This window comes from Schistocerca americana, chromosome 2 (genome assembly GCF_021461395.2).
Source record: "Schistocerca americana isolate TAMUIC-IGC-003095 chromosome 2, iqSchAmer2.1, whole genome shotgun sequence".
Classification (NCBI taxonomy): Eukaryota; Metazoa; Arthropoda; class Insecta; order Orthoptera; family Acrididae; genus Schistocerca; species Schistocerca americana.
Genome location: NC_060120.1, coordinates 992,281,524 through 992,289,984, shown reverse-complemented (window position 1 = coordinate 992,289,984; position 8,461 = coordinate 992,281,524).

The following is an 8,461-nucleotide window of genomic DNA, read 5'->3' as shown; positions in this document are numbered from 1 at the left end:
GACTTAGAACTACTTAAACCTAAGGACATCACACACATCCATGCCCGAGGCAGAATTCGAACCTGCGACCGTAGCAGCAGCGCGGTTCCGGACTGGAGCGCCTAGAACCGCTCGGCCACCGCGGCTGGCTCGACAGAATTTTGAAGCTGAGTGTCTCATTAAGCAAGGAACTGCCGACCAGAGAGCTCAATAGCTTACGAAAAACCTCATTCTGTCTGTTTGCAGTGACATAAGAGAAGAAATTTCATGTTTATTTTCGTACTAGGAAACATTTGTTTGCCGGCCGCGGTGGCCGTGCGGTTCTAGGCACTTCAGTCCGAAACCGCGTGACTGCTACGGTCGCAGGTTCGAATCCTGCCTGGGGCATGGATGTGTGTGATGTCCTTAGGTTAGTTAGGTTTAAGTAGTTCTAAGTTCTAGGGGACTGATGACCTCAGATGTTGAGTCCCATAGTGCTCAGAGCCATTTGAACAATTTTTGAAACACTTGTTTCACTAGTTGTCAATAACTCTTAAGAAATTACAGTCACTGGAGAGAAAAAAATAAAATAGAAATATAACTTCTGATATGTCGCCGTACATAAGAAAGTCATGTGTTTACAAATTGACAAAATACTCTCCTCCTCGGGTGCTATCATTCGCCAATATCTCTTTCCGATGTCTCGAGCGGTTTATGGAGATATGAGGGATGTTGCGAATATTTCATTCTCGCGGGCGTGAGATCGGGTGTGAACGCTCTATGTAGGATCCATTTTCTCGAGATCGGAGACGGATAGAGAAAGCCTCCTCAGTCTAAAGAAAAATTCAACATGTTAGCTAAATTTCATGCGCAGCAACATGTGGTGTAATACTCACCAAACGCAAAATCATCCCCACTTTCCGAAGTTTGCGAAGTGTCTTACTAAAATGTGCATACCACAATAGGTACGAGCATTAGCGAGATGATGGGCATTTCGTCACGAAGCTGACATCTAACGCTACAAGTAAGACAAAAATAAAATATTTTTTTCTGAATAGTTTCTGTAAAATCGTTTGATAATGAAAGAAGGAAGGACGCGCGCGCTTCGATTCTGTCAGCGCAGAGCGTCGCCAACAGGTGCGTGCAAAGACACTGTACGCGTCTCAGTATGCGCTGGAACTACGCGACACGTGCGGAAAGTGCGCGTCGCGCTGTAGTGTCGTGTCACTTTACACGTGCTATACGCGTCTCAGTTTGCGCTTAGCCTTACCTGCCTCTGCTTGTAGGCCTCCTCACTTAGCTAACACCTTTGTGTTCTCCCCTGTTGTGTAGACAGTTCCGCGTAGTCAGCGCGTACACAACTTTCCCACTAGAGCGCGCCCCACTAAGCACAACAGCGCAGGCGCAGCGCTCGTCCGTCTCCGCACTACGAGATGGCGCTGCCATAGAGGCGGACCAAATTCTGCTTCCGCCGATCCGCGTATTAATATGTAATGCAGCCAATGAGATTGCTGCTAACGTAGAACCTTTTCTCCTCGCGGATCACCCTCGTGCAGTGATACCTGAACGCGCGAGGTATTATAACGAGTGTACAGACCTACGATTAGTCAGTCTGCATTTGTCTGCACCAGTCTGTACAAGTTCTACATTTGTCTGTACCAGTGTCAGTCTGCGCCTAATAAGATTACCATATTCCTGTACATAGCCATGAAGATAAATGTATAGACACTTTTGTCAAGTATCAGAGATATATGTGAGAATAAGGTTAACGTACCAATACCAAAGAAACTTCAGATTGTCAATTGTAAATAGCACCAAGAACCAAGTTAAGTAATTTTTATGCTTGTTATTATTTTAATAAATGTGTGTGAAAATTAATTGTGTATAAAGTTGGTTGCGGTCAATCTGCTAATGTAAGCGTGCAAGTGGCATTTCTATCGTCTGACCTAACTGCAGAAGATAAACACGCCACGATAAGACCACGAGACATATTGCTGACACTCGCCTACTCCGTTAGAGCGACAAGTCAAATAATCTGATGGTGTGTGTACTGAAGGTCCTACAGTACGCTCACCACATCCCCCTTATTGAGTAAGAGTCAACAAGCCATTATCTTTATAATGATTAATATATAGAAGCTTCAATGACAGAATGGTGTATAAAAAGACAGCAACAAAAGATTAACTAGATATCTGACTTTTTCCCTTTACTGGCTACTCTCACCGGAAACTCCATTAACGTTTTTGAGAAAATGACGTGTGGGCGGTTATCTGGGAAGAGTAGATAGCAACATAAATTACGGAGATTCAGGATCCTGCAGCACCGTACGCCACATCCGTCAGAAGCCTCCTGAAGAGAAACTTCCCGCCGCCTGATAGCAGCCGCGAGATTAATGCGCGGGCCGCGCTCGCTTTGTGACTGGGGTGCCCAACCGGCTGGTCCTGCGGTGAGCGATGTCCGCGGCCGAGGTGGGGCGGCGCCGATACAGCGCGACAGATTGCGGTTATCTGCCTGACAGCCGGCGGACGCCCGCTCGCTCAGCATATGCGCGTCCGTGATTAACGAGGGGGCGCGCTGCCGGGTAATAGTCTCCGCTGGTGAGGCGCTACGGCGTCCGATGAAGGTTACAACGGTGGCACATTTTTGTATTTCAATTACATTTTTGCAAAAAATATCGAATGTAGACGTGACTTAGAAAGTCTTAAAGAGCACTGGCACTCAGCAGTGCCGCAGTAGACAGACAGCAAATCGTTGTTACCCCATTGTGTCATGCACCAGCCTCATCTGCTGGAACAGATGCCACGGTGGTTGTCATGGAAATACCGGGTGGAGAAAATTACGAGACACCTGCCGTACCATAGTCGCAACTCTGCCCACAACTCGTGCGGCTAGGTCTTATTCTTCTGTGCTCCAGTATACATCATTGCTCGTACACCGGAGTTCGAACTCGGATTCCTGCGTTTCACAGCAGTGCGTTGGCAGTTATGACTGCTCAGCACGTCTCAAGGACCGACTCCTAAGCTTCAGGTTATCCTGGACACCTACCCTGTCTTTCCAAACAATGTATTCCTTCCAGAATGAGATTTTCACTCTGCTGCGGAGTGTGCGCTGATGTGAAACTTCCTGGCAGATTAAAACTGTGTGCCGGACCGAGACTCGAACTCGGGACCTTTGCCTTTCGCGGGCAAGTGCTCTACCAACTGAGCTACCCAAGCACGACTCACGCCGCGTCCTCACAGCTTTACTTCTGCCAGTCTTTCTGTCTCGCAAACCAGAGCGTTCGGCTATACCAGCGGGTGTCGAAAATATCTGATAAACGCAGCATACACAAGGGCTGTCTAGAAGGAATAAGTTACAAGGAAAGACAAGTAATGTACAATCCGTACAAGAACCAAAGGGAATAACAGGATCGGAAGACCAAGAACGATGTACTGGTACTCGGATTAAAAAGGGTGAAGGCAGGGATGCAATCGTATACCATAAACACAGCATATACGAGGGCTGTACAGAAGCAGTAAGGTATAGGGAAAGATGTAAAATCTCTACAAGAGCCAAGAGAGAATAATAGGATTGGAAGACCAGGAACGATGTACTAGTACTCGCATAGAAAAGGGGGAAGGCAGGGATGCAATCTTTCGCCCCTAAACACGTCATATATGACGGCTATAAGAAGGAGTAAGATGTAGAAAAGTCGAGTAATGTTTTGTGTCTGGCCTGAAAGGCGGTGCGTGGTTTTCTCCTGAGATCTGCAATACACGCCGAATGAAGGAAGCGAGTAGGAGCAGGTGAGGTAAAGCACTTCGGTACTGCAAGTAACATTAAAGAACCTTTACGGGTGTACAAACATACACAAACACATTACCTAACTTTTGAGCACGTAGGTGCGAAGCCGTTCATGTATCAAAGCTAGCAGTTGCTAGAAGTTACAAAGGCGAAGTCTGTAATGGATAGCCCCCCCTAAAAGTAGAAGCTAAGTTGCTAGGTCGTCTGGTCTTGATCAACTGGGCTGAAAGTAGAGCGGCGCTCGTTCAGTTCCACATCGTCGGCTAGAGGGCGCTGTGGTCGGCGTAGTTCGTCCGCTCTCGTAGTGCCAACCTACGAGCGTGTACCTACGCTGCGGCATCGGAACTATCGATACCACATAATGCATAATCTCTGCATGAACCAAGAGGGAATAATAGGATTGTAAAACCAAGAACAATGTACTATTACTCGGATTAAGAAGGTAGAAGGCAGGGATGCGTTACTCCGTCCCAACGTTGCAAATACGGGGGCTGTGCTAAAGGAGTAAGTTATAGGGAAAGACGAGTAATGTACAATCTGTATGAGAACCAAAAGGGAATAATAGGATTGGGCGACGAAGAACGACGTACCAGAACTCGAATTAAAAAGGGCGAAGGCAGGGATGCGTGCTGTCGTCCCTGTTGTTCAGTCTATAAATCGAAGAAGCAATGACGGAAATGATAAGATTCGCTGATAGCAAGAACTTGCACTAAACCTCCAGAAATAGTTTAACCAGTAAATCCACAGAGGATGGTATAAAATGCGTCAAGTGTGGTCATGCTTTTCCACCCGAGTTTTGCGGAGATTGAGACAACCCGATCTTGGACAATCTTAGAGAGTCGTCGTGTATCATTCTTTCTACTTGTTTTGCAGAGAAGTTGTCGAGTGTTATGTCCCTCGCAGAAGCAGTATCAGCACCGTCTCGTGTTCTGTAAAGCGAAATTCTACTTCCTGTGATAATAAGTCAAGGAGTGGGAAGCTGTATTGTTGGGCATAACTTTCAAAACAGATGCAATTGAGATATATTTATTTACCAAACACCAGGAACTAATAATATCGGAATGGTTAACTGAAAATTAAGTATTTCCTGAGACCATGGTCTTACAACAGAACTAGATGGGAAGGCATCCTATCTGGGACTGAGTACTACGGCGCGCAGTCTGTACCTCGTACTTAATTTTCCACCGGATCCTTCAACCAGCATGGGAACTGAAATCTTACTCCCAACTGTGTGCGTTCTGCAGTACCGCTTTACTCACTGAATACTACTTGATATCTGTAGTAGCGACTCAAAATTGTAAAACTGGAAAATAAGGGAATAGAAAGTGACTTCAACAGAAGGGGTACTTTACATGATGATACCTCTATCCTTAGTGGATGTGACGAAGATTTACATGATCTCTTGAATGGTAAGAACAGTCTAGTTAGTACCGAATGTAGACTGAAAGTAAACCCAAGAAAGAAAGAAGTAATAGGAAGAAAATGAGAATAACGAGAATCTTAACATCAAAATTGGTTGTTACAAATTAGACGAAGTTAAGGAATTGTGCTATCCTGGAAGCTAAATAACCTATTACAGACGAATCACAGAGGACATAAAAAGCAGACTACACACGCAAAGTGGTCATTCCTGGGTAGAAAAAGTTTAGTATCAAACATAGGCCTTAGTTTGAGGAAGAAATTTATGACAAAGTATATTTGGAGCACAGCATCCTGCGATAGTGATTCATTGTCTGTGTGAATGTCGAAACAGATGATAATGGAAGCATGCTATGAAAGAATGTTGAAAATAAGGTGGACTGATAGGGTAAGGAATGAGGAGATTCTCAAGGAAGTTGTCAATGTTAGCACCATTTTGAAACCTTGTCAAGATCTGACTGAACGTTTGTGCAGCATTTTTCAGACAGTATTTCATTGTAGACAACAGAATCATCTGGAAAAGCTCCGATGTTACTTTTAATACTTTCTGCCAAGTTATTAACAGTAACGATGCACGAGTGAAGTTTCTTCTACAGTACTGTCTCTAGAAGATAATATATTGCGTTCCCCCTACCAAGAAATCCTCTGTCCAGTCACAAATATCGTTTTATACTCTATATGATCGTACTTTCGTTAATAAGAGTGCTTATGGTACAGCTTAAAATGCCTTTCGGAATTCAATAAATATTCCGTCTACCTTACTGCCTCAGTCTATGGTTCTCAGGAAGTCATGTGGGAAAAGCACAAGCTGATTTTCATATGGCCAACGTTTTCAAAATTCCTGCTGTTTGGCAATGGGGCCATATACTTAGCTTAGGTACGATTAAGCTCAAGATGTATTCTAAGACTCTGTAACAGATGCAAGATATTATATTGTACTCTGATGTGACCTGTACTTCCTTCCATCTACCGCTCATGGATTTTTCGTCAGAGGAATGTAAGGTATATTGAGGATGCAGGAAAGGCCAACTCCGCTACAAATTATATATTCAGTAGTAGATTCCATCGGTTCCTGGAGCTTGGTTCAGCCCTAGCGATTTCAGCCGTTTCTCAACGAGACTGACACTAATACGTACAATACTCATTTTTGCAGTGCTGCTAGCACTAAACTGGGGCAACATTCCTGGATTTTATTTTTTAAAAGAATATTTGAAAGCAGAGTTCAGTATTCCTGCTTTTGCTTTGCTAACCTCGATTTTAGTTCTTCTGCTATCCATTGGTATCTCCACACTACCTTTTGTGTCACTGGCAGTCGTTACATAGTTGCATATGAACTGAATTTCTATGGGGCTTATGAGGTTTTCCGATGAGATTCTGTTACGATAGTCGTCGAAGCGCTCAAAAACTGCCATTTTTATATTCCTCTGTCGACCTACAGCTCTAGGCTTTGTTTTGCACCTCTTATGCAGCAGTCGCTGTTTCTTTAGAATCTTCTTAACAGAGGCTGTATACCACAAAGCGTCTCTCCAATCACGAACTGGTTTACTAAGTACTTACGCTGATCAGCAAGGGCATTAAGACCACCGACCTGCTAACTATACAAACCCGTCCAGGTGATAGCAGCTTCACCTGGCAAGGAATAACTGCTAGTCAGACACACGCACAGTGCATGTAGTATCAAATGGTTTAAATGGCTCTGAGCACTATGCGACTTAACTTCTGAGGTCATCAGTCGCCTAGAACTTAGAACTAATTAAATCCTAACTAACCTAAGGACATCACACACATCCATGCTCGAGGCAGGATTCGAACCTGCGACCGTAGCGGTCGCGCGGTTCCAAACTGTAGCGCCTAGAACCGCTCGTCCGCTTTGGCCGGCCAGTCCATGACTGCTACGCCTTAGACCGCTCGGCTAATCCTGCACGCCACTTAACGATAGAGAGTAAATATACTTACTTTGTTGGTCTATGTAGTTTTCATGATGTGTTTGTGGATTAAAATTAAGTACGTAGCTTTTATCAAGGATGACCGAAAATTTCTCACCATTGGTGTACTATCGACAGTTACACTCTCAATAAACCACGAGGAATGGGATTTTTCAGCACTGAGGAAAATGGAACAGTGGCTAGCACACTAGACACGCATTCGAGAGGACGACGGTTCAAACCCGCGTCCGGCCATTCTGATTCAGGTTTTCCGTGATTTCGCTTGACACAAACGTCGGTATGGTTCCTTTGAAAAGGCACGGTCGACTTGCTTCTCCAATCCGATGGGACCGATCACCTCGCTGTTTGATCCCCTCCCCCAAATCAACCAACCAGTCTTTGTACAACGAGGGAGCAGATGCTTTACGATTAGGTGACTGATCTTTCATTCAACAATGCTGTACGAATTCCGCCTCCAGTAATTCCGAGCGGCAGGAGTGATGCGGTGAGTGTCTTCAACACATGGCGAAACCAAGGAAACCACGTTCAGACGTTGTGGGGGTGGGTGTCTACCCATCATTACAGATGGGGCAGGGCAGACTGGTAAAACAGTACAGGCGGCTAACTATGGCGGAACTAAGATCAGACTTCAGTACTGGACAGAGCACAAGTGTGGCTGAACACATAGTGCAACGAATACTCCTAACGATAGGCCTCCGCAGCCGACGGCCCATGCATGTGCCACTGTTAACACCGCGACATCGGCAACTACGACTACAATGGGCACGCGACCATCAGCGCTGGACGGTGGCGCAGTGGCAGAGCGTTGCATGGTCTGTGGAATTCCGGTACCTTCTTCATCATGCAGACAAAAGGGCGCGAATCCGTCGTCTTCCAGGGCGACAGCCCCTTGACGCCGGTACGGCGGGCCGTAGACAAGCTGTCGGTGTTCCCATTTTGCTCTGGGGAATATTCACACGGGCATCCATGGATGCAGTGGAGCTCGAGCGAGTGACCACGACAGCCAAGGAGTGTCGTATATTGGTTGTAGACCACTTACATGACGCTCGTGCTTCCCGAAGTCACTGGCATTTTTCATCAAGATAATGCGCCATTTCACAAGGCCAGACAGTGGCGAGTTCAACTGATGTGCTGGCCGCCAAACTCGGCAGATCTGAACCCGGTCGAACACATCTGAGCTGTGACTGTACGTGGCCTCAGGGCTCATCGCCCCCTCCCCAGTATTAAGCGACTTGTGTGTGCAAATGTGATGCCAACTCCCTTCAGCGACCTACCAAGACCTCATTGCTTCAATGCCACCACGCGTCGCCGCTGTTATCCGTGCCAGAGGTAGGTGGCCATAATGTTCTGGCTGA